The following is a 13,435-nucleotide window of genomic DNA, read 5'->3' as shown; positions in this document are numbered from 1 at the left end:
TTGTTTCAGTGTCTATAGTTTATAATACACAAAGTTAATCTTTATTAACAGAATTTATAATGTTTGTGTTTACTGCCACTCCCATCTCAGGACACGTTCTTTACCCAGAAACACAGGGGAAAGGGGGGAAATAAAATTCAATACTCTGCCACTATACAAAGAAGTTACTTCCAAGTCTGAAATTATGACTCCCAAAATTACAAGCAATCACTTCCAGACACAAAAGTCCAGAGCAGTGGAGCCACTCGCCACACTGGAGTCAATCCCAGAAGAAATGTGGAGCTACAGTGTGGAGCACAGCTTGAGAGAACCAAGTTCTAAATAACTGCTCCAGGAATCAGCTCTAACAAACCAAACCGCATCTAGCGCAGCCCTGACCTAAGCTATACAAAAGCTGAGCTCATAAAAAGCCCATAGCCAGGCATATATCTACCACACGTGCAAATTGCTACTGTTTAGTTTAGTCAGCTTTTCCATCTCCTTTGTAGTGCTCTGGCTTCAGCAAAACACAATGTTAAGAGGTGGGTTATGTAGGTCCTATATTGCCAGATAATGCCTTAACTATGTCTGGAAACTTCCTGGGGGGTCAAATGCAATACACATGCCTGTTTAGTATACAGGAAAGTCAGTCTTTTTCTGGTAGAAATCTCTAAACTTTGATGCACTGAAGGAAAATTGAGCTCTTTGGCTCGAAAGAATTCATAAAGCTCTGCAGTATTAGCACACTAGAAGGGGCAAAAAGCTTTGATGTAATTATTACCAGTAGGTGGTATGCATTAACTACTATTTTCAAACCAGCAGGTTCTTCAGCAGCTTTAGAAACAATAAAACCCACAAGACTTGAGGCAAAAAAAAAGTTTTAAAAAAAATCATTAACAAATCTTATGCATTCATGATAAATTGCAATTATAAGTAGGCATTCATACTGGGAATAATTAGCAACATACCTCAACATTATTGAATGTCAATGAAGTCAAGAATACTCTTCGTGAAAGAACAATACAGAGGAGGTGGCCAAGTTGTATTTCAAAGGAGGCATGAGCAATTTTGTTAATTGCAGAAAAAATGCCAGCTATAAATAGGAAGGGCACACAGTTTGTAGCATTTCTTCAAAACCAGGAACCACACAGACTGAAGTACAATAACTTTTCTCTAAAGATTTTGAAAAAGGATAGCGTGCTTGCTGCCAATTTTTTTTTTTAAAATACTTCTCAATAATAAGATCTTTGGTGAATTAGTATTTTGAGTTTTGTTATCCACAAGAGCCTCCTTAGATGTACACTTTACAGTCTCAGAGAAATATTAACATGAAGTGTGCATCTAAGAAGCAGTAACATAAATACAAAATGTTCATCTCAGTGCTATATGGGCTGATAAACAAGGTAGCCTGCTCAGTTACTGTTCACTACAGCAATAAAAAAAACAAACCCAAACACTGGTAGTTTGGACTGTTGTTCGCCTACTTGCAGTAACACCGAACTCAAGTTTTATTTTTAAGTATGCTCTGGTAAATACAATAATTTCTTACCAAAGTCGTCCATGACAGTGTCTCAACAGTGGTTTCGGTTGGGGGTTTTTTCCCATCCATAACAATATACTGTTGATTTTATTTAATGAAAGTGAAGACGTATTCTTTAAACAAGACCGCATGAAGTTGAAGCAAAGGAAAATCCATACAGATATGTAAAACCCCAATTCTGCAGCAACTTAAATGCCTTTAAAATCTGACTCTAAATTAATTGTCTCAGGGTAACTGGAGAGCCCGAGGAGGAGCCAGAGGTTTTAATTCAGACCTGTTAATATCTAGGCTTATGCTGCTACAACTTGGCTAGCAAATCTAAACTAAATGAGAAAAACTAGAAGAATACCTAGCAATAGGAAAATTCCTATGTGAAGACAGAAATATTTATAATGAAGTAGAAAAGGCAAAATGTTCTTGTATGCTTGGAGAGAAGCAGGATGATGGGTTAGTATCACAATGAGATGAAATACTTTCCAGTCCATTAGTAACTAAGGAATATGTTAAACAACATCTACAAGAAATAAACACTCTTAAAATTAATATACTTAGATAACTCATAGTGAGTATTTGAAATCTATTTGCAGATGATTTCTCTGGCCTACCTGCATCCAAAGCTAATACAATTTATGCCCTGAATATATTTTACATGACTGGAAGAAATCTGAAAGTCTACCTGTATTCCAAAAGGGTAGCCTGGATGCAAGAATAAAACCTACACTAAAAAAATCCACCTCGCTTGCCTGAATTTCAATCCTGAAAAAAGTAATGAGAAGAGGTCAATAAGTAAAGACTTAAATACTTGGCACTAGCTATATTCCTGTCAAAAGAAGACTATGTTGTCCTGGACTCCAGGGGGAAAACAGTTGTGGTTTCATTGTGGTTTATACTAGATTTATACACAACTAGATTTTTACAACTAGATGAAAAGCTCGACATGAGCCAGCACTGTGTGCTCACAGCCGAGGAGGCCAACCACATACTGGGCTGCATCAAAAACATGGCCAGCAGGTCAAGGGAGGTGATTCTCCCTCTCTGCTCTGCTGAGACCCCACCTGCAGTACTGCGTCCAGCTCTGGAGTCCTCAGCACAAGAAGGACATGGACCTGTTGGAGCAAGTCCACAGGAGGGCCACAAAAGTGACCAGAGGGCTGAAGCACCTATACTATGAGGACAGGCTGAGAGAGTTGGGTTTTTTCAGCCTGGAGAAGAGGAGGCTCTGGGAGACATAACTACAGCCTTCCAGTACTGAAAGGGGGCCTACAGGAAAGATAGGGACAAAGTTTTTAGCAGGTCCTGTTGCAATAGGACAAGGGGTAATGGTTTTAAAACAGAAACAGGGTAGATTTAGACTAGATATAAGGAAGAAATTTTTTTTACAATGAGGGTGGTAAACACTGGAACAGGTTGTCCAGGTACCCCATCCCTGGATACATTCAAGTTCAGGTTGGATGGGGTTCTGAGCAACCTGATCTAGTTGAAGATGTCCTGGCTCACTGCAGGGGGAGCTGGACTAGATGACCTTTAAAAGTCCCTTCCAATCCAAACTATTCTGTGATTCTATGATTTAACTGAGTATCCTTTACTTCCATATCACATTTGAATTAGTACCCCAGGGTATTCTGATCAGTGCTCTTTAAAAAGAATAATATTCTTAATTAAAAAAATATAAAAACTTAAAAAATATCTTAAGAGATATTTAAAGATTTTTAAAAAGAATTTTGAAGAAATAGAAAATTGTGCTAAGAACCATGAACTGAAAAAACCTCTTTTAGCAAAAGACTTAAGCGTTTGAAATCTTTTTAGATCATCCACGAGATCACCATCATCATGCTACAACACACTACGTAAATACTTTCACAGACAGAATTTACTATATATACTAAGCTGACCTTTAACAAAGGCTTTGTTTACATTAACAGGCAGCACAGCCCCACTAGGAAAGGATCTGTAGGGTGCTGAGGGCTTGATGCCCACCCATTATGGGCTTGCAGGGGAAAGGAGGTAAAGGAAGAGCTATTTCAGACCAGGCTTAGCCTGCTTTCCCAGCGCCAAATGCCTCTCTGCAGCTGGAGTGCATTAGCTGCGCTCCTGCTCCTGGAATGCATCTGCTGGTGGAGGAATGCATCTTCTGATGTGAACGGCAGCGTGGCGGGGGAAGAGACGATGTGGGGCAGGGTAGGAGGAGGAGATAAAAAAAAAAAAAAAAAAAAGGATCGGCAAACCTGCTTCAAAGCACATTCCCAATCTCAACTGACATGCTAATGCAGATGCACCCAAAATCCTCATAAGAATCGACCACTGGGAAACTGAAGTCTGTCAGATTCAGACTGAAGTAAATGCATAATTATTATTATTTTTAAACTGTAAAGGAGACTTATTTACTTGAATCAACCTCCATTTCCAGACATCTCAAAGCTGAGGCAGAAAGCCTTTCTGTAAGATATGAATAGCTTTGACTAAAGCTAAGATTAACAGAAGTCATGGGACCTAATGGGACAGGTAAACAGTGTCAAATCGAGGGTATTATAGCATGATTTATAAGCTATATATAAATTAGACTATACAAACCAAAGGACCCTTTCTGGTTTTATACACCTTGCAGTTATGAAAGCTCTCATAGAACAGATACTAAACAGCTGCAAATCCAATTGATTTTCACAGAAACGGAGGCCACTCAACACCACGGAGAAGATGATGAAAAATACCATTGACTTTGGGCGAGTTGCACTTTATGGAGTTTTATAGTAAGGAAATGAGATGTGCAAGCTATTGTAAAAGAAAAAAAATCTGAAGTCTACAGCATTATAACAAAGTTAAACTGATACATTTGGACACATTTTTAATCACTGAAAATTGAAAAGCTTAAATAAAGCATATTAAAACATTCCTTTAAAAAATACTGGAGAAATTTAACTGTCAGTATTCCAACAGCCACCTGATACATCAAGATTACTCATTGAAAACGCGACATCAACGGGTACTCGTAATAGCCATAATACATGACATTAAAATATTTATATTCATTCATATTGTATTAAATGCTTTGGCAGGAATTACTACAAAAGATCACACCCAAAGGAGGTACATGTGGAGAGAGCAAACACCCCTCTACTCAGGATGGCAAAATTCAGCTTTTACCTGATTGTTTAGGCACCTGTATAAAACAGCGTCAGTTTTGCAGAGGTAATCTTTCACAACTTAAAAAGGAGCCCAGCAGAACTACACATTCTTTATAGTTTTGTGAATCAGGCGACATGCAAGCAGACCTAAATCCTAAGTATTTGATTTTTTGCACTCACTTTACAATTTTCACTAATGTAATACAAACCTGCTCACCTGGTTTCTCATCCCCCACATAACTCCATACAGTTACCTGCACACGCATTTTCTCAAACTGTAATATATGAATGGTAGCCACGTGAGTTTGGAAGACAGCCAAGACTTGAATTAGGTGTAAACTAAAAATTGGGTAAGCTCATTTATTTAGTGTATAGGAAAAGCATATTTGTGTTACAACGTACAAATTAGAAAGTGTCCAGGTCTGGAGCCCCCAACATAAGGAGGACATGGACCTATTGGAGTAAGTCCAGAGGAGGGCCACAAAGATGGTCAGAGGGCTGGAGGACCTCTCCTATGAAGACAGGCTGAAAGAGTTGCAGATGTTCAGCTTGGAGAAAAGAAGGCTCTGGGGAGACCTTATAGTGGCTTTCCAGTACCTAAAGGAGACCTACAGGAAAGGTGGAGAGGGACTCTTTATCATGGAACGTAGCAATAGGACCAGGGGTAATGATTTTAAGCTGGAAGAAGATATATTTAGATTAGATATCAGGAAGAAGTTATTTACTCTGAGGGTGGTAAACACTTGACCAGGCTGCCCAGAGAAGCTGTAGATGCCCCATCCCCAGAAGTGTTCAAGGCCTGGCTGGATGGGGCTTTGAGCAGCCTGGTCTAGTGGGAGGTGTCACTGCCCATGGCAGGGGGGTGGAACTAGATGATCTTTAAGGTCCCTTCCAACTCTAACCATTCTATGATTCTATCTGCATTTCTGTCTAATATCAGCAACACCACAATCACAAATCCAAGCTCTATACATACATATTATGAGAAAGAGAGAGATGACGTTCATGGAAAAGCAAAATAGCACTGACTTCTGAGGTTTAATTCTCTGGTGTAAAGAGGACTTGAGGATGTCTGTCTTCACTCCTAAACTACAGAGATACTTCAGCTTTACCTATGTAGTGTCCCTGCTTATAAACAAATAATTTCAGCAGGAAGCTCATGAGACCATATTGTCCTCATTGTACCTATTCGTAAGAACTTGGCAAACATCACTGGATTAATGGCACATGTAACGGGATGAGTCATTACAAACTGCTAAAACAAGGCCTTTTGCAGAACAACTTAATGCATAAAATTTTCCGATCTTGTAAAACAGCTTCATACAGCTCATCCACTTCTGTTAACAGTATACAGGACATATATAAATTTTGTACAACACACCTCCAGATTAATATCTTCACCTACATACAACTAACTATGCATTATCTTTCTTTGAAGAAGTAAAAAAATCTGAGTCAATAAGCTTAAGCACAAAAACTTTCCGTTATGAGGCTCTCTAAACCATAAGCTCGCTGTTGTCTGAAAGATTTAGGGATTCTTTTACCAAAGAGAGTAACCCTTGGATGTTCTATTATTGCACGAGCATAGGAAACAGAGCTGAGGTTAATATGTCATTAACTTGAGTACTTCCATACACTCTAGTGGCTTTGTTTGTTTTCCCAAATGAGGGAGGGGAGGGGAAGGGATTTTAAAGGATTTCGTTGTTTCTGTTGGGTTATTTCTTTGTTTTGTTTTTACTTTTTTTTTTAAAGCCATAGCTACTTCCAGAAAACACACTTCACTGTTTGTACTACAGATCTGAGCTCTGCACACACAGCAAAACAATAGCGTAGAACACAGTGGATCAATGGATTTGATTCATTGATCTGTATGCATGCACAGACTGGTTTTTCTACTGTTTGCAGCCAGGCTTTTTTATGTAACTGGAAAGACATCACTGTTCCTGAAAAGACTACATGACTCAACACAAAGGGAAAGCAGGATTCCACCATGTGAACATGTGACTATACCTTACCATACCAACTTGAGAAGTTAAGATCAAATCACCTAACTTCTTTTAGAGCACGCAACAGATACTAAACACTTCCAATTTCTGACACTAGCTTCTGAGGGTACCCAAAATAGTAAACAAAAAAAAACCCCACCAAGCCTCAAAAAGAAAAGATTCACACCTGCAAGGTAAGACACTAAACCAAGGGGTTTGAAACCAACCTGCACCCCGAGGGTGGTGTTCTGGAAGGCTGGAACTTTTCCAACAGTCTTTCTTTCTCATTCAGCTACTGCTGGCTGGAACAAGTCTCCAGATCTTCAAGAAAGCCTTTCTTTCTTTCCACCACCTCCAAAACATGTTTTCAGCCCCCTTGCAGGTAATCTCTCCGCTCCTCTTCTACTTCTTACACTCCAGCCTTCTACCGGCTTCTTACTTCCTCTACCCCATTCTTCATACCACCCAGCCTCTCACACAAACTTCTCCCACCTGTGCATGCTCAGTCATTCTCTGGGGAGGAGCAATCTTCCCCTGCCCTTCAAAGGCTTACCAGCGACCAAGGACACAGAACAAGATCAACAGGTAGCTCCTCCCCTATCTAGCCACACTCTCATTTGAAAAAAAAAGTCTCACCTGCAGTAGATTAACAAACTCACTAAACAGTTTGCAATCCACAGAAGCACGGAAAACCTCTAGAGATGAAAGCCTTCACCAATACTTTTGGTGGTGAATTTGAGGAGTTAAAAAAAAAACAACAAAACCACAAACAAACCTAGAGAAAGCATGAAAAAAGTCTCCCACAGTAAAAATCTGACAAGTTTTTGTAGCATCCAAGGAATTCAATTAGCATATGCTCACACTTCAGAAGAATCATTAATACTTGGCTGCCCTTAAAAATAGCTATAGTTTCAGACAGCAAACTTAGGTTCCACGAAGCATTAGTCAACACAGTATGTGTGGTATAAAGCACGGTAGAAATTAGCACGTCTTAAAAATGTGCATCTGTCATATGCACTTCATCATAAACAAGCGTGCACACACGTATTCAGGCACTGGAATGACTACTATTCTTTGTGACAACCAACAAAATAAAGATCCAGAGGAACTTAGAGAACAGCCCAAGGGCATTGCAAAACACAGGAGTGAAAGCTGCTTCACTTCTTTAACTCTTAAACAATAGTCATGGTTTATCCCTTTACTAGAAAGATGACGTTCTGCTCTGGACTGTCTTAATCACTGTGAAGCTTTAAATGAATGTGGTTGACCTTGGTGCACTTGTGATGGAAGGGAAGAGCTTTGGCTTTAACTTTAGCACTGAGCATACATTTTAACTACAGTATATTAATCAAATGAGCTGTTTAAGATCAGATGATGTATGTGCTGCCTGAGGAGTCACATCAAGATTCTGAGGTCAGGGTCAGATTAAGGCACAGATATGACAGGCCAGCATCTGCTGGAGCCCCTCCTGTGATTATATAATGTTAAGAGCTTTTAAATAATAAACTGAATTAGTTCTCCAATTCATATCCCTGTGTAACTCGGTGAACCCGTGAGAGTAAATGAGGAATTGCATGACCTGGGAGGAGTCACCTCTTTCAGGTGTAGTTTCTGAAGTCTTAAACTGATCTCGAAATCATTACTTTTGTCATAAAACTTAAGCACTTTTGTAAAATATATTTTACAATAAACACAGTTTAGACTCTGTAGTCCCAGACTAAAGCAATCTGAAAACAATAAAGCGTTATCATAGCAGAAGTTAAGGATTAAAGTGTAAGTGGAACTAGAAGGAAGATACAAATATGGCCCTTGCTTCCCCAGTATATCTGCTTGTCTCTGCAAGCCATATCTATGTACTCTCCTAACAAATAAATTTATACTATGGCAGCTTTCACCCTCCAGAGCTAGGACAGACATAGAAAGGCAGGCTGAATTCAACCATGCATTGGGGACATGTCAACAAGTTCTAAATGCAGAATCTTCTGTGGACTGAAGCAGAAGTAACAGTTTTGATTTTTCAGGCTGAGGCTGACTTTGCAGTTCTGGAAGTCAATAAAAAATGTTTGACTTGTAAACTGAGCAGATTTGGTCTGGAAGTCACTGAGAAAAAATAAATGTAGTGCTCCCAGCATGTCAGCTTGACAGGGTCACGTTGCTTTTCTGACCACAATTCTACTTTAAAACTAACCTTTCAGCAGCTGCTCAATTTCAGTCATCAATCCTACTACTGTTGAAAAGCAATAGCAAAAACACCCATTGACTTCAACAGGAACAAGATGAGGCTCTTGATAGCACTTATCCTATAAATGATCATCCTATGACACACAAAATGATCATAAAAATCTCAGTATGATTTAGACAGGCAGAAAATATCCCTGTTGACCCAACTTGGATCACTAGAGACCTACATCCATTTGTTTTCTGTTCACCAAACGTAAGGTTTATGTTTTGGTTGTTGGTTTGTTGTTTGTTTGTTTGGTTTTTTTTAATAAACCAAGCCAAAGATATGATAGAAAGCAAAACCTACTCTATCTCAGGTGGAATCTGAACATAAATTTTGTAATAAGGCACAAAATCTCTGATTCTTAACCATATCTATCAGGCAAGCAGAGCCCCCAGACTAAAGCTGCATTTTAGAAGCTGTGATGGGTCTATACTGACCTGCAGGTTCTGGGCAATAAGAATCCAAGGCTGTGGGAGGAGCGATGCAGAAGACATTGCTGAGGCCAGTCTGGAACAGAGTCACACTCCCAACACAGCCATTCCTGTTCAGCAATGGAGCAGTGAAAGCCCCTTTCATATCATTCTTGTGAAGTAATCACAAAACACCACTCTGTCTGCCCTCTAAAAGGTGAGGTAGTAGTATTACAACTCCTGACACATTTAGGTCATGATATATGGGCTGCAGGGAGCTTGGCTGTTTCCATGTGAACCAAAATGAGTTATCAGTATTTCCTTTAAGAAAAAAAATTGGATATGTAAAACTGGAAAGATCAGTTATTTAGGTTACTCTGTGAAAATAAAGAAACTTGCAGAAGTAAGTGTATGGAAAAGACAGTGCTGTACTTTTTCTATCTCACAGATAATGTTGCATCAACCATTTCTAAACCTAATTAATTTCCTAGATGCTCCATGGTCCTTTTGGCTGAAAATCCGCTTTTCCTAGTTGTGATGCACAATAAGCAATAAATTGCAAGGGAGTGGTCTTGTTTTTCCTCCTGACTTGATAATTGCTGGCAACATCATTGTTGGTTTACCAGGATGCTCAAATTAAAATGAACGTTCAACTGCAAACGTATTAGGACGTGCCATCTGTGAGTCTACTCCTCACCACCCTCGAAGTTAGCTGACACAGTCACAATGCTCTTTGCTTGCCAAACTCAAGACTATTCCCCCCTGCCCCCCAGTTACATTGAAAACACTTGAGCCCTTTAAATTGAGCAGCAACATTGTAATGCAAATCATCAAGTTACAGGACCACTGAAACTCTGCTATTCTTAGACACCAACAGGCCTCAAAAGGGAAAGAGAACAAAAAGACAAGCAAAGCCGTAATTAATTCTTATTTCATTACCTTCAGTGCAATGTTCTACCACAAAAAGTTGTCCCCAGCATAATGTGCTAAAATGGATGTCTTTTCACCTGTTTGGTTTCTCTGCTCTTGCAAATCCATTCAGTGACAGTCTGTTTGGTTTCTGCCTTTTAGTACATCTTTTTCAAATTGTCTAGCTCTATCAGAAACAAAGAGATTCTTCCCACCCCACACACTGAGCTGTCATCACTATATCAACGGTTCTGAGCAGTTACAGTTTTCTATACACTAATTAAAGATTCATATAGAACCTGAGCTAATTATAAAACCCATCAAATTAAGTATGAAACAAACTGGCTGTAACTGGGTATTTACATGATACAGATACCTGCTGATGAATGTGTTTCTATTCTTCTTTTCCCTCCTGCTTCTTTCAGCAGCAGAGTCAACAGCTGTGGGCACACGAAGCATCTATAACAATTCAAAATTCAGATGTTAAATCCTGAGGTATTTTTTCCTCACAGTCGTAAGCCCCATTAGCATCTCTACAATATGTTCTGTAGTGGTATATACCTGGGGCTTGTTTCTATTCCTGAATTCCACAATCCTACAGCTACCTTTGATTGTTTTTTTTACTACTATTATCCTCAGTATATGCACGAGAATAAAATAATTTATAAATTTCTCATGAGAGTCTATGTGCAAGAACTTCTCACAGTCAAATAAAGTCCAAAGAACAGTTCAGTAATAAATTTACACCTTGCCCTCAAGAAAAAAAAACAAAAAAAACCCACAAAACCACAACCCAAACCCAAAAGCTTTCCGTGAACATGCTGTGTTTTCCACTTTCATTTCTAAGCCAGAAAGATACATCTCCTATGCTATAAAAAAAAAAAGAAAAATGTTTTTCAGTACATTACAACTCAGTAAGTTTTAATGAAAATAAGTCCTTTTCAGATCTTAGCAACAAGATACACTTTTAACATGGCACTATCAAGTCAGTTTTGAGTCAGACCAGCTCCTACTAAATTTCAGACCAAGAAAAATATTCCATGGCTTTTGTTTTAATTCCAATGGCAGTAATTGCCTAAATTAGTAACTCTAGCCCAGAAATGCTTGCATTCTCTACCGCACCAAGCAAAACAAAATCCCTAGTGAGAACTTGAAAGTAAAGCTGGCCATACTAAACTGTAACAATTTCCATTGCCCAAACAGAGAAAAATTCAAAAGGTACATAAACAATATAATTATTAATAGTAATTTGGATCATAAAAATCACCTCAGAATCTGAGTTTTTATCTATATAAAAAACATAACCAAAATAGCTACTCGTTACCTTTTTTTATCTGCAGTAGACCTGTATGTCTGAACCTTTATCTTAGACTATAAGCATCTTATTCTCATGAAACTATATTTAGTAAAACATTAAGTAGCATCAAATGAAAATGTGATGCATTTAATTAAGAAAACAGACCATAAAAATTTAAACCAAATTGGAGGCTTTAGTGTCAGAAGGCTTATTAAAAAAAATACTCGGGGTATTAACTGCTAGTTTTCCGAGGGCAATTCTACTGAGAGCCTCTGGAGTGTTCCAGCTAGAATGACACACTACAATACACTAATAAATAACTCTAATTATACTCTACTTGCAAATTTTCTGGGACTATTTTAAAGGCACACAAGCCTATTAGAGAGTGTAAGCAAAATCACATAGCTACATTATGACTTGAGTATTCTGGCTGATAGGTTTTGGAATGCTCAGAACCTTTTCATGTGAATTGCATCTTGCAATAACAGTACCTTAAAGAACTGCCAAGGTCTTTTAAAGATGATTTTTGTGTCTCAATCATAATTGCAATGGGAATGAACTAAAAAGGACATTCAACTAAGTTTACCATAAAAAAAATGTTTCTACAAAACTGGATATTGCTACTAATGCAAATATTAACATTTCTCTTTGGACAGTCTTGCAGTTTTAGAATTTCAGGTATCATGATATTACATGAAAAAAGAGATGAAACTAGCCATCCTGTGGTCCAATTCATTACATTATTTTTTTTTGCAGTTTAGATCTAAAGGGCAGGAAGCTCTCTTATTACATGTTACAGTCCTATACACTGACATAGCGTTACACTGAAAAAATAAATTTCTAAAAGCAGTCTCAAATTTAAAACCAACCAGGTCACCTGAGATCATGTACCATAAGTAACAGAGCACTTCATTTGCATCTGTCATCTTTAATCTATCAAAATACTTTTTTGAAACACAAATCCATTAGAACTATAGAATAGCTGAAGAAACTGATAGTTCCCAGGAAATCCTAGGAATAGTTGGAAGGAACATTTGGAGATTGTCCAGTCCAACTCCCCTGCACAAAGCGATGTCAGCTAGAGCAGGTTACTTGGGACTCGAAGGATGGAGACTCCACAACCTTTTTGGGCAACCTGATCCAGAATTCAATCACTCGCATAGTAAAAAAGTTTTTTCTTATGTTTAAATTGAATTTCCTGTACTTCAGTTTGTGACCATTGCCTTTTTTCCCATCGCTGTATGCCGCTGACAATAGTCTGGTTCCATCTTTTTTACACCCTCCCATCCGGTGATGATAAGATCTCTTCCTAATGCAACCCAGGATGCTGTTGGACACGTTGCTGGTTCATGTTCAACTTGTTGTCCACCAGGACCCCAGCACCTTTCCTGTAGTGTGGCTTTGCAGCTGGCCATCTGCCAGTCTATACTGGTGCACGGGTATGTTTTGCTGCAGATGCAGGACTTGGCTTGTCCCTTTGTTGAACTTATATGATTCTATGATTCATAAGATTCCTGCTGGCCCATTTCTCCAGCCTGTCCAGGCCCCTCTGAATAGCAGCACAACTGTGTTGTGTATCAACTACTTGTCCCAGTTTTGTACCATCTGCAAACTTGCTGAGGATACAGCAATACACTGTCCCATCATCCAGGTTGTTAATGAAGATATTAAACAATATTGACTTAATTATTTACCACTGGGGCACACCACTAGTGACTGGACTTCTGCTGGGCTTTGTGACACTTTGAGCCCAAAAGTTCAGCCAGTTTTCAGTTCACCTCACAGGCCATTTATCAAGTCTATACTTCATCATCTTGTCTATGAGGATGGACAATCCATTACACTGCCTGACTGTCCTCATGGCAGGAAAGATTTTCCTTATATCCAATCTGAAACTCTCCTTTTTCGAGTCTGTTGCTTCTTGTTCTCCCACCATGCACCACTGTGAAGAGCCTGGCTTCAACTTCTT

At 38.8% G+C, this 13,435-nt stretch overlaps 1 protein-coding gene across 1 annotated transcript in view; it reads right to left on the bottom strand.

Annotated features, from left to right (window-relative positions):
- The window catches only part of PIK3C2G (phosphatidylinositol-4-phosphate 3-kinase catalytic subunit type 2 gamma), a 284,737-nt gene extending 277,029 nt beyond the window's left edge, over positions 1 to 7,708 (bottom strand). The window contains exon 1 of the mRNA XM_074585602.1: positions 6,854 to 7,708. The gene's annotated coding sequence lies outside the window, so the exon portion shown is untranslated. The remainder of the gene's footprint in view (positions 1 to 6,853) is intronic.
- Positions 7,709 to 13,435: the final 5,727 nt, after the last annotated feature.

The sequence above is a fragment of the Larus michahellis genome, chromosome 1 (assembly GCF_964199755.1).
Source record: "Larus michahellis chromosome 1, bLarMic1.1, whole genome shotgun sequence".
Classification (NCBI taxonomy): Eukaryota; Metazoa; Chordata; class Aves; order Charadriiformes; family Laridae; genus Larus; species Larus michahellis.
Note: the sequence above shows the minus strand (reverse complement) of the source record. Positions and strands in the feature narration are given on the sequence as shown.